Genomic DNA, 14,394 nt, shown 5'->3' on the forward strand with positions numbered 1-14,394 from the left:
TTCCCTCACCCCCGCTCCCAGCCCCTGGCAACCACAAATCTACTGTTTCTATGATTGTGGCTTTTTTAGGTTCCACGTATAAGTGAGATCATTCAATATTTTTCTTTCTCTTTCTGACTTATTTCACTTAGCATAATGCTGTCAAGGTTATCTACATTGTCACAAAAAGCAGGATTTCCTTCTTTTTTTATGGCTGAATAATATTACATTCATCTTTTATCCATTCATCCACTGACAGACATTTAGGTTGTTTCCATGTTTTGGCTAATGTTAATACTGCAATGAACACAGCAGTGCAGATATCACTGTGAGATAGTGATTTCAGTTCTTTCAGACAAATAACTGGAAGTGATATTGCTGCATCATACTATTTTTCTACTATTAATGGTTTGAGGAACATGCATACTGTTTTCCAACAGTATGGAAAGTCTGGAACTTTCCATACTGCTGTCTGTACCAATTTACATTTCCATCAACAGTGCACAGGTTTCTCCTTTCTCCACGTCCTCCAGAGAAATTGTTATCGCTTGTCTTTTTCATGATAGCCATTCTAGCAGGTGTGAGGCAGTCTCTCAATGTGGTTTTGATTTGTGTTTCCCTGATTATTAGTAATGCTGAGGATCTTTTCACGTGCCTGTTGACCATCTCTCTATCTTCTTTGAAAGAATGTCTATTCAGTTCCATTGCCCATTTTGTAATTAGATTATCTGTGGTTTTGCTATTGAGTTTTGAGTTCCTTATATTTTTGGATATTAATCCCTTATCAGAATGTGGTTTGCAAATGTTTTCTTCCATTTGTAGGTTTACTTTTCATTTTGTTGACTATTTCTTTTGCTGTGCAGAAGCTTTTTAGTTTGATGTACTCGCACTGGTTAATTTTTTGTTTTGTTGCTTGTGCTTTTGATGTCATACCCAAAAAATCATTGACAAGACCAATATAAGCTTTTCCTCTGTGTTTTCTTCTAGGAGTTTTGTGGTTTCAGGTTTTAATTTAAGTCTTTAATCCACTTCACATTAATTTTTATGAGTTATGTAAGATACGGTCGAATTTCATTCTTTTCCTTGTTGATATCCAGTTTTTCCAACACCGTTTATTGAAGAGACTTCAGGCATACCTTAGAGATAACACAATATGTTCTTAATGTTTTGAATATTTCCCTTGTGTTAGTTATCTTTTTCATATTCTGATTTTTTTTCTGGATGTGGTGTTATATACTAGTTATAAACCAAAACAAGAATCAAATGCCATTCTCCTTGGTATTTCCTGATTCCACTCAGCAATGAGTTCTTCTTACTCAACTTCCCAAAGTTATTTTTTTAATTGAACTTGTATTTTTTACCAAGTAATACGTGTATGTGGTTTTAAAATTCAAATAGTAGTATAAGACTTCTAATTGAAAAATAGAAAGTCTGTTTTCTAAACCTTGCCATCATTCTCCACTGTACATACCCAAGTCCTACTTACCACTGGCAACCATTTTAAACTCTTTTAACTGTTTCTTTCAGAATTTACCTCCATATTACTCAATGGCATGCTCATATTGCTATTTCTCATTTATTTGTTATCTTTTAAAAACATTTTAGGCATACTCTGTTAACATCTTCGTATGGATTATGATGATTTTGCTTTCTTATACCACTCCTGCACACATTTCTTTCCATTTAGACTTACAATTTCACAGCTTTTGGTTAAGTCGATATTCAATATTTATGTTCTTATGATTCTATTGATACTGTTCATAGCTGAGCCATGACATATGCTATGGACACATTTTTTTCATACCCAACTTTTTATTTTTCCTGGAGTTAATAGCTACCCTTTCTGTTGTTTGGTCTTTTTGTTTAATTTTCTGTGTATATGTATCACTAAGTCTTCTCTCAAATTCCGACAGAACTATACGACTTCTCTTCATATGGTTAAAATCCGTAGGTTCTATTTTTTATCTTGAAGAGATTGCTTTGTGGAGCCTTCCTTCCTCCTGTTCTGATATGAACTGGTTTAGTTCTTAGCTTGTGGATTAGTGGTATAATGTTGATCATTTATGTATCTAAGAACAGAATTTTGATATCAGTAAAGTGAGAGAGATAGAGAAGTGAGGGAGAGAGGAAAAGAGAGAAGAGAAAATTGATAAATCAACAATTATAATGGGACTCTAATATTGTTAGACTGAATGTTTGTATTCCCCCAAAATTCATACAATGAAATCTAATCCCCAATGTGATGGTATTTGGAGGTGGGACCTATGGGAAGTGATTAGGTCATGAGGGTAGAGCTCTCGTGAGTGGGATTAGGGCTCTTATAAAAGATACTCCAGAGAACTCCCTCATGGGAGAATGACCATGAGGCTATTCAGAGATCATCAGGGCTACTCTTCCCACCACAGATCCAGAGTGCAAGGGCCCAGGGGGCAGAGCAATTTCAAAGAGTAGAGTTGTCTCTTCAGTTCAAGAAGGCCAGGATACCTTCACCCAGTACCTCAGGGATGAACTGTGCAGCATAGCCATGGGGGTGGGGCTGCTGGAACTTCCCGTGTGCAACCCAGCCTGTGAGAGCTGCAGTTGCTGGGACCTCAACTAAGAGAGCCACTGGGCCCCAGCAGAGAGCCTCTATGGAGCTGTCCTGCAAAGCTATAGGGGTGATGTTGCCACCCTAGGAGGCCTGGAAGGCAGAACATTGAGCCAAAGGATTAGTCTCGAGCCTTAAAGTCTTATGGAATTTGCCCCATTAGGTTTTGGATTTATTTGGGACCTGTCACTCTTTTCTTCTTTCTTATTTCTCTCTTTTGGAATGAGAATGTCTACCCTATGCTTGTTCCACCATTGTATTTTAGAAGCACATAATGCATTTGGTTTCACAGGTTCACAGCTGGAGAGTCATTTTTCCCAGGATGAATCATACCTTGAGGCTCAACCATATCTGATTTAGTTGATACTTAGGTGAGATTTTAGACTTAGACTTTAAAGTTGATGCTGGAATAAGTTGAAACTCTGGGGGCTATTGGGATGGAATAAATGTATTTTGCGTGTAAGAAGGACATGAGTTTTGAGGGAAAAGGGCTGCAGTGCCATAGACTGAATGATTGTGTCTCCTTAAATTTCATATGTTGAAACCCTAACCCTCCAGTGTGATGGTGTTTGGAGGTAGGGGAACCTTTGGGAAGTGATTAGATTACTAGGGTGGCACCTTCATGAATGGAATTAGTACCCTTGTAAAAGGTACTCCAGAGAGTTCCCTTGTTCCTTCCACCATGTGAGGACACAGCAAGAAGATGGCTGAATGGAAAAACTCTGTTCCTTCACTCTCTAGTACTACTACACTCACACTTCTGGCCAAGAACTGTGTGTGGGTTTTTCCTACACCAAGGAATTCTCCAATTCTCTGCAGACACCAGCTGGGTGTTTTATAATTCAATTCAATTCTGACACTATCTACCTGGAGTCAGTGTCAGATCCACAGGATAAGGGCTCAGTTCCACAAGACTGCCCCCCACTTCAGATGCCAGTTGCAAATCTGGGCCTCTGGTTCTTCTGACATCCAGTTATAAATTTAAGGTTCTCTTGACCCCCTCCTTGGGTTTGATAGTTTGTTAGACTGGTTCACAGAACCCTGGAAAACAGTTTACTTACTAGATTACCAGTTTATTATAAATGGATACCACTCAGGAACAGCCAGATGGAAGAGATGCATAGGGCAAGGTGTGAGGGAGAGGTGCAGAGATTTTCCATGCTCTCTCCAGGTGTACCACCCTCCCAGCACCTCCATGTGTTCACTAACCTGGAAGGTCTCTGAACCCAGTACTTCCAGGATTTTTATGGAGGCTTCATCAGGTAGGCATGCTTGATTATTAACTCAATCTCTAGCCCCTGTCCCCTCCCTGGAGGATGAGGGTTGGAGCTGAAAGTTCTAAGCTTCTAATCATGGCTCGGTCTTCCTGGTGACCCACCCCCATACAGGAGCTATCTAGGAGCCCACCAAGAGTCACCTCATTAGAAAAAAAAGATGCTCTTGTCACTCAGGGAATTCCAAGGGATTTAGGATCTCTGTGTCAGGAACTAAGGTCAAATACCAAATATTAGAACAAAAGATTCTCCTAACACCTTTATTGCTCAGGAAATTACAAAAATTTTGGGAGCTCTGGTCAGGAGCTTGGGGTAACAACCAAAATGTATATTTCTTATTATATCACAATGGCTGTCTATGAACCAGGAAGCAGGCCCTTACCAAACACTGAATCTGCTAGCACCTTGACCTTGAACTTCCCAACTTCCAGAACTGTGAGAAATAACTGTTTGTTGTTTAAACCATCTACTCTATGGTATGTTTTCTGGTAGCAGCCCAAACGTATTAAGACAAACATATTTCTCATAACATGGCAGTTCTAGTAGACAAAATATGTAAGACTATAAAGAATTTGAATAATACAATTAAGAAATTTGATCTAATAAATATATAGAGAGACAACCTTGTACTCAAAAAACAGCATACAGGGCTTCCCTGGTGGCCCAGTGGTTAAAAATCCGCCTGCCAATGCAGGGCACATGGGTTCGAGCCCTGGTCCGGGAAGATCCCACATGCCGTGGAGCCACTAAACCCGTGCGCCACAACTACTGAGCCTGTGCTCTAGAGCCTACGTGTGCTACAACTACTGAAGCCTGCATGCCTAGGGCCCGTGCTCCGCAACAAGAGAAGCCACCGCAATGAGAAGCCCACTCACTGCAACAAAGAGTAGCCCCCACTTGCCGCAACTAGAGAAAGCCCGCGTGCAGCAAGGAAGACCCAACGCAGTCAAAAATAAATGAACAAAGTAAATAAAAATTAAATAAAAAACAGCATACGAATTATTTTCAAACTCACATGGAAATGTCTCAAATATTGACTACATGTTAAGCTAAAAGGACCTACAAATCTCCAAAAGTAAAAATCATACAGACCAAATTCTCTGACTCAAATGTAATGTGATAAACAAATCAGTAAAGAAAGCGTATCAAAAAACAGTTCTATCTACTTAGAATCTTCAAAACAACTTTTAAAATAAATCTTAGGCTAAAGAGGGAATCAAGATAAATTTACAAACTATTTCGAAATGAACAAAAATGAGAGCAGTATACATTCAAAGATATAGAACATAACTGAAGTGGTAAGAAGAGGAAATTTTAAGTAGTTATTCAAAAGTGAGAAAATTTTAGAATAAATGGACAAAGCATTAAAAAATTCAGAAGAAATTTTCAGAAAAGAATCTAAAATGGGGGAACTAGCAAATATAAAAAAAGAAATTAATAGTGATTCTTATGGAGTCAAACATAGCAATTACTGATTTAGAAGTGACACTGTTCTAGTTCATGGGTTGGCAAACTTCTGTGAAGGGCCAGATAGAAAATATTTTTGGCTTTGCAGGCCATGTGGTCTCTGTCTATGTCTCAGCTACTCAAATCTGCCATTATAGCACGAAAGCAGCCGTGCGCGTTACATAAATGAATGGGTGTTGCTATGTTCCAATAAAACTTTATATTTACAAAACATGCAGCCATGATCAAGAGTAATCAGTGTCCTTTGCACAGTCCTGCTTCAACATTATTGCTTGTAGACATGCTGTTCATAGGATTGCATGCAGAGTTTAATATTGTAACAGTCAAAAACACCTAAAATCACAGTGATAATTGTTCCCTTTAAATTGCCTGTGGTATAGCTGCCTTTGTGATCAAGAGCCAGAAGAAAAGAGGCTTTTACTAGAGAAGTCAGGGAAATTGAGTGGAAAGCTTAGATCTAGGAACTTGTTGATATAAGAAACTTACATTATTTTAAACTGCCTGAGTTACAGCAGCAAAGAAGGAGCATGAGGTCTTTTTCTGGATAAAATGGGATGCTGCTATGAACTGATTTAAGCTTCTCTGGCTATCCACAGTATCACTGGCTCCCGACAGTTGGAGGTGGCAGGAATATGCTTTGCCCCAACATACTACTGGGTGGTATATAACAGTGATGGCAAGTCTCAGCCTAAAGTCTGCATCAAGTACAGATATTCACTAGGAAGCAGGCAGAAAAACCAACATAGCATCCCATTCTCTGTCCTTGTAGATTTTCCAGCAAGCACTTTGCGTGAAAGTTCCATTCTGAGGAGGATGGAACTAACATTCTCGTGGCATGATTAGTCAGTTTTCTAGCTGGAAGAGTGACAGAGTTCTCTCTTAAGCTGGAAACAAACATATTCAGGGTGCTCTTCATAGTTGTTAGACTGGTGGATTTGCCAGATTGTTATACCTTGTTCACGTCAGGACAGAGGTACCTGTTTAATCTTTCTTCAACATGATTAATTTCTCGATAAAATTGTTTATTTCTAATAGCGCTTATGCTAAATAATGAACACTTGGGTGCATATCTGGATAAGATTTTAAAAGCACTTGCCATAGTCTGTAAAGGGTGTGGATTCCTGATTAGGGTCCTTCAAACACTAATCTCCCCTGGAGTGAAGATTTCTGATTAGGATACTCCAAATGAAAACCAGCTGTCTCTTAGTGTATACATTCAAGGCTAATTTACATACTCACATATATTATGTTTATATTGAAATTTTTTGCTTTTAATTTCATTATTTTTCATTAAGGTGTAAACATTAACATTTATCAATTTTAAGTGAAAAATTTGATGTCTTAAAATGTATACTGTAGTGTAACCACCATCACAATCATAATATAGAACGTATCTTTCATCTCAAAACATTCCCTCATGCCACTGTGCCCTCAAACTCTTGGTTTTTAAAGCTCATATATATTTATAATTTTTATGTATTCCTAATGTATTAATTCTTTTAAAAATGGTTTTTAAAAATTGAGATATAATTGACATATAACATTGTATAAGTTTAAGGTGTATAACATAATCATTTGATATATGTGTATGTTGCAAAATGATTACCACAATAAGTTTAGTTAACATTCATCACCACACATATAGTTAAAATTCTTTTTCTTGTGGTGAGAATTTTTAAGATCTACTCTTAGCTACTTTCAAATATCCAGTACAGTATTGTTTGTCACCATGCTGTACACTATATCCCCATGACATTTATTTTATAAGTGGAAGTTAATACCTTTTGACCACCTTCACTCATTTTGCCCATCTTCCACCCACCTTGTATTAACTCTTTTGTCATTGTAATATTCTTTGTCTGGAACTTTATTTTGTCTGATATTAATGTATTCACTCCAGCTTTCATATGCTTAATATTTTCATGGTATAATCTTCCAGCCTTTTACTTTTAGTCTACTCATGTCAGAGTATATGTTTTTTTTCTTTAATCTGACAATCACTGCAATTTGATTGGAGGATTTAGTCCATCTATTTGCATTTAATGTAATTATTGATATGGTTATATGTAGGCTTGCAATTTACTATTTTTTATTACTTGTTTCATCTCTTTTTTTCCTCCATTCTTCTTTTCACACTAATTAAATGTATCTTTTGTTATTTTATTTTAATTATTCTAATTGAAACATAGTTGACATACAATATTATGTTAGTTTCAGGTGTACTGCATAATGATTTGACATTTACATAAGAAATGATCATCACGATAAGTCTAGTAACCATCTGTGCCCACACGAAGTTATTAAAATATTATTGACCATATTCCTCATGCAGTATATTACATCCTCATGGCCTATTTATTTCATAACTGGAAGTTTGTACCTCTTAACCATCTTCACCTATTTCACCCAACCTCTCCTCCCCTCTGGCAAACATCTGTTTGTTCTCTGTATCTATGAGTCTGTTTTCATTTCATTTTGTTTGTTTTGTTTTTTAGAGTCCACATATAAGTGAGGTCATGTGGTATTTGTCTTTCTGACTTATTTCACTTAGCATAATACACTCTAGATCCATCCATGTTGTCACAAATGGCAATATTTCATTTTTTTATGGCTGAGTAATATTCCATTGTATATATATACTACATCTTCTTTATCCATTTGTCTAATGAAGGACATTTATGTTGCTTCCATATCTTGCCTGTTGTAAATAATGCTGCAGTGAACATAGGGGTGCATATATCTTTTCAAATTAATGTTTTTATTTTCTTCAGATAAATACCCAGAAGTGAAATTGCTGGATCATATGGTAGTCCTAGTTTTGATTTTTTGAGGAACCTGTTTTCCATAGTGGCTGCACTAATTTACATTCCCACCAACAGTACACGAGTGTTCCCTTTTCTCCACATCCTCACCAACACTTGTTATTTTTTGTCTTTTTAATGATAGCCATTCTGACACGTGTGAGGTGGTAATCACATTGAGGTTTTCATTTGCACTTCCCTGCTGATTAGTGACGTTGAGCATCTTTGCATGTGTCTGTTGGCCATCTGTATGTCTTCTTTGGAAAAAATGTCTATTCAGGTCCTCTGTCCATTTTTAAATTGGGTTGTTTGATTTTTTATTTATTTATTTATTTATTTTTGGCTGTGTTGGGTCTTCGGTTCGTGCGAGGGCTTTCTCTGGTTACGGCAAGTGGGGGCCACTCTTCATCGCGGTGCGGGGACCGCTCTCATCGCGGTGCGCGGGCCTTTCACTATCGCGGCCTCTCCCGTTGCGGGGCACAGGCTCCAGACGCGCAGGCTCAGCAGTTGTGGCTCACGGGCCCAGCTGCTCCGTGGCATGTGGGATCTTCCCAGACCAGGGCTTGAACCTGTGTCCCCTGCATTAGCAGGCAGATTCTCAACCACTGCGCCACCAGGGAAGCCCTGATTTTTTTTTTAATTAATTAATTAATTTATGGCTGTGTTGGGTCTTCGTTTCTGTGCAAGGGCTTTCTCTAGTTGCGGCAAGTGGGGGCCACTCTTCATCGTGGTGCGCGGGCCTCTCATTATCGCAGCCTCTCTTGTTGCAGAGCACAGGCTCCAGACGCACAGGCTCAGTAATTGTGGCTCACGGGCCTAGTTGCTCCGCAGCATGTGGGATCTTCCTAGACCAGGGCTCGAACCCGTGTCCCCTGCATTGGCAGGCAGATTCTCAACCACTGCGCCACCAGGGAAGCCCTGATTTTTTTATATTGAGTTGTATGAGTTCTTTATATAGTCTGGATATTAACCCCCTATTGGATATATGATTTATAAATACCTTCTCCAATTTAGTAGGCTGCTTTTCTGTGTTGTTGCTGGTTTCCTTCACTGTGCGAAAGCTTTTAAGTTTAATGTAGTCCCATTTGTTTATTTTTTCTTTTGTTCTCCTTGCTTGAGGAGACAGATCGAAAAATATATTGCTAAGACCAATGTCAAAGAGCATACTGCCTATGCTTTCTTCTAGAAGTTTTATGGTTTAAGGTCTTACATTTAATTAAGTCTTTAATCCATTTTGAGTTTATTTTTGTATTTGGTGTGAGAAAATGTTGGTCTAAGTTCATTCTCTTGCATGTAGCTGTTCTGTTTTCTGAACACCATTTATTGAAGAGGCTTTCTTATCCCCATTGTATATTCTTGCCTTCTTTGTCAGACTAGTTGGCCATATATGTGAGGGTTTATTTCTGGACTCTATTTTCTTCCATTGATCTATGTGTCTTTGTGCCAGTACCATGCTGCTTTGAAGACTGTAGCTTTGTAGTATAGTTTGAAAGAGGGAGTGTGATACCTGAGCTTTGTTCTTCTTTCTCAAGGTTATTTTGGCTATTTTAATTCTTGTATTGACATTTTGGCTATTTTTCTTTGCAATCCTGTTAAATTGTTGCTCTAGGATTTATAACATGCATCTTAAACTTAATATAACCTATTTAGATTTAATATTGAATTACTTCAGGTAAAGTATAAGAAAATTTCAGTAGTATATTTGCATTCCTCCCTTTCTTAGTGTTGGTATTAATATACATGCACACATATATTATATGAACATATATTATAAACCCATCAATACAGTGTTATAATTTTCACTTTAAACAATTACATGTCTGCTAAAGAAATTAAAAGGAGAAAAATACTCTTTCTACTTAAACACACATTTACCATTTCTGGGAGCTGGAATCTAGTGTCATTTCCTTTCAGATGAAAAAAATATCTTCAACATTTCATGTAGTGTAGGTCTGCTGATAATAAATTCACTCATTTGTTGTTTTTCTGAAAATGTCTTAATTTATCTTTCTTTTACTGAATGAAACTTTCCTGGATATAGAATTCTTGTCTGGCACTTTTTGTTTCTTCCTTCAGCACTTTGAATATGTTGTCCCAATGGCTTCTGTAATTTCTCATGAGATGCAAACTACTAATCTTACATCTGTACTTCTGTATGAAACATGTCTGCTATGGACTGAGTGTGTCCTCCCCCAATTCATATTTTAAAGCTCTAATTCCCAATGCAGTAATATTAGGAGGTGGGGCCTTTGGTAGATAATTAGGATTAGATGAGGTCATAAGAGTGGGGCCCCCACAATATGATTAGTGTCCTTATGAGAAGAGGGAGAGACCAGTGCCCTGTTTCTCTCTGCCATGTGAGGATGTAGCAAGAAGGAAGCTTTCTGCAAACCAGGAAGAAGGCTCTCATCAGAAATAAATTAGCTGACACCTTGATCATGGACTTCTCAGACTCCAGAACTGTGAGAAATAAATCTTTGTTTAAGCTATCTACTCTATGGTATTCTTTTTTTTTATGGTATTCTGTTATAGCAACCAGAACTAAGTTTGTAATGTCTCTGTTTTCTTGCTGCTTTCAAGACTTTCCTCTCATCTTTCGCTTTCAGCTGATTGACCATGTTGTATCTAGGAGTAGTTTCTTTGTGTTATTTTTTTTTCCTGTTTGGAGTTTGTTGAATTTCTTGGTTCTGTAAATTATATTTTACTCCAAATCTGGTAAATTTTTGTTTATTGTTTCTTTAAATATTTTTAAATTCTCTTTTTTCTACCTCTCTTTTTCTGGGATTATGATTATACTTTTGTTGAACTGCTTCATATTGTCCACAGGTCTCTGAGGTTCTTTTTATTAACATTCAGTCTTTTTTTCTCCCTATTCTTTGGATTGAGTGATTTATTTTGAAGTTTATGAATTCTTTATTCTGATATCTCCAATCTGATAACTGAGTTCATCTAGCAAGTTATTTTAGCTCTACAATTTCCTTTTTAAAAATTTTCATGTCTCTGTTGAGATTCCTTATCTGTTCACTGAAACGTATTTTTCTTCAATTTCTGAACATATTTTTAAAAAGTCTTTGAACATGTTTATATTATCTGCTTTGAAGTCTTTGTCTGATAAATTCAACATTTGGTGCAAATCAAAACTACAGTGAGGTATCACCTCACACCAGTCAGAATGGCCATCATCAAAAACTCTACAAACAATAAATGCTGGAGAGGGTGTGGAGAAAAGGGAACCCTCTTGCACTGTTGGTGGGAATGTAAATTGATACAGCCACTATGGAGAACAGTATGGAGGTTCCTTAAAAAACTAAAAATAGAACTACCATATGACCCAGCAGTCCCACTACTGGGCATCTACCCTGAGGAAACCATAATTCAAAAAGAGTCATGTACCACGATGTTCATTGCAGCACTATTTACAATAGCCAGGACATGGAAGCAACCTAAGTGTCCATCGACAGGTGAATGGATAAAGAAGATGTGGCCCATATGTACAATGGAATACTACTCAGCCATAAAAAGAAACAAAATTGAGTTATTTGTAGTGAGGTGGATGGACCTAGAGTCTGTCATACAGAGTGAAGTAAGTCAGAAAGAGAAGAACAAATACCATATGCTAACACATATATATGGAATCTAAAAAGAAAAAAATGCTTCTGAAGAACCTAGGGGCAGGACAGGAATAAAGACGCAGATGTAGAGAATGGACTTGAGGACACGGGGAGGGGGAAGGGTAAGCTGGGATGAAGTGATAGGGTAGCATTGACATATATACACTACCAAATGTAAAATAGATAGCTAGTGGGAAGCAGCCGCATAGCACAGGGAGATCAGCTTGGTGCTTTGTGACCACCTAGAAGGGTGGGACAGGGAGGGTGGGAGGGAGATGCAAGAGGGAGGGGATATGGGGATATATGTATACGTATAGCTGATTCATGTTGTTATACAGCAGAAACTAACATGGCATTGTAAAGCAATTGTACTCCAATAAAGATATTAAAAAAAAAATTCAACATTTGGACTCTCTTGGAGTCAGTTTCTATTGGCTGTCTTTTTTTCTCTGAGTATGAATCACACTTTCTTGTCCCTTTGCATGTCTAGTGATTTTTGGTTAAAAACTGGTTATCATAGATAGTATGTTATAACAACTCTATCTCATGTTCTTCTGAAGATTATCATTTTTTCTAATATAAAAAGTTAACTGAATTCAACTTGTAAACCTTTTCTCCCCAAGGGATATATTTGCTGATACCTATGCTCTGTTCTTATGCCTTCCCACTGTTGCTTTTTTAGGATGGCTCCGTGTGACTCTCCCTTGTGCCTGCAAAATTTGGCGAATGGCCAAGGATTTAGGCAGAAATGGAGCCCACCTTCTCTGTGATATTCTTTTTTTTTTCAATATTTATCTATTTGGTTGTTTTGGGTCTTAGTTGTGGCAGGTGGGCTCCTTATTTACAGCTCATGGGCTCCTTAGTTGCAGCTCACTGGCTCCTTTGTTGTGGTATGCATGTGGGATCTAGTTCCCAGACCAGGGATCAAACCCAGGCCCCCTGCATTGGGCGTGTGGAGTCTTAACCACTGCACCACTAGGGAAGTCCCTGTAATATTCTTGATTATAGGGATTTTCTCTCAATTTTCTAATTTCCAGTTGCTCTACCAGCTTTGGGGTCTACATTCTGGTACTTCAAGCCAATCAGCCTTCAGCTTTATGCTGCCCAGCAGTGCACTCAGTTATGAAAAATATCAAGCTTACAGATTTTGCTTCACAGATCTCTATTTCTTTTTTAATTGTTTTATTATTTATTTATTTTTACTGAAGTATAGTTGATTTACAGTATTGTGTTAGTTTCAGGTGTACAGCATAGTGATTTTTTTTTGAGGATTATATTTCATTATAGGTTATTATAAGATATTAGGTATATATAATTCTCTGTGCTATACAACAAATCCTTGTTGCTATCTATTTTATGTACAGTAGGTTGTATCTTTTAATCCCATAATCCTAGTATATTCCTCCCTTCCTCCTTTTCCCCTTTTGTAACCATAAGTTTGTTTTCTATGTCTGTGAGTGTGTTTCTCTTTTGTAAGTAAGCTCATTTGTGTCATATTTTAGGTTCCACATATAAGTGATATCATAAGATATTTGTCTTTGTCTGACTTACTTCACTTAGTATGACAATCTGTATGTCCATCTATGTTGCTGCAAATGACATTATTTTGTTCTTTTTTATGTCTGAGTAATATTCCATTGCAGATATGTACTACATTTTCTTTATCCATTCATCTGTTTGGTTGTTTCCATTGGTTGTTTCCCTGTCTTGGCTATTGTAAATAGTGCCACTATGAACATTGGGGTGCATGTGTCTTTTCGAATTAGAATTTTCGTCTTTTCTGGATATATGCCCAGGAGTGGGATTGCTGGATCTTATGGTAACTCTAGTTTCAGTTTTTTGAGGAACCTCCATACTGTTCTCCATAGTGGCTGCACCAATTTACATTCCCACCAACAGTGTAGGAGGGCTCTCTTTTCTCCACACCCTCTCCAGGATTTATTATTTGTAAACTTTTTAATGATGACCATTCTGACCAGTGTGAGGTGGTACCTCATTGAATTTCTCTGATAATTAGCAATGCTGAGCATCTTGCTTCTACTTTAGTTTATAGGAAAAGCCACCTAGCTCTCTTTGTGACATGTGACTTATACTACAAAAACCTGATTTTTCTCCATGCTCCCTGGCAGAGTCCCTCTCCCTCAAATTCTTATGTAGATGTGGCGGTAGCTGCTGTCTGTCTGGGGCCAGAGAAACTGACTTATAATTGAGTTGTGGATTGTGATTGTTGTATTGTTCATATTATCTAGGAGAGACATCTTCTAAAGAGGTTTGAGAGTTTGTGAGCTTCTGGTGGTACAAAAGGGCTGGGGGGAGGGGAAGAATTGTCAAAGGGATAGCAGCCTGAAGAGAATAATTGTCAGGTCTTGAAGCTGCTCAGGGATTGAGTGATCGTGGGACTGAAGCAGCTGCCAGGGTTGAGGGAAGAAAGAGATTGGCTTCTGGTTACTGGGCAGAGAATGGTCTAGTTCAGAAAATTTCAGCTGGCATAGTCCAGGGATGCTGACTTGGGATTCACAAAGCTTCAAGGAGAACAATGTTAACTTGAAGGTGAGGGTGGGTCTGGGCCCAGGATAGGCAAAGCGTCTGCTTCTTCAAGCATTTATGTATAAGAGGAAACTAGCTCAGCCCTCTGGAAGTGGAAGAGTATGAATGAACAATAAAGTCAAGTAACC

This window comes from Balaenoptera acutorostrata, chromosome X (assembly GCF_949987535.1).
Source record: "Balaenoptera acutorostrata chromosome X, mBalAcu1.1, whole genome shotgun sequence".
Taxonomy (NCBI): Eukaryota; Metazoa; Chordata; class Mammalia; order Artiodactyla; family Balaenopteridae; genus Balaenoptera; species Balaenoptera acutorostrata.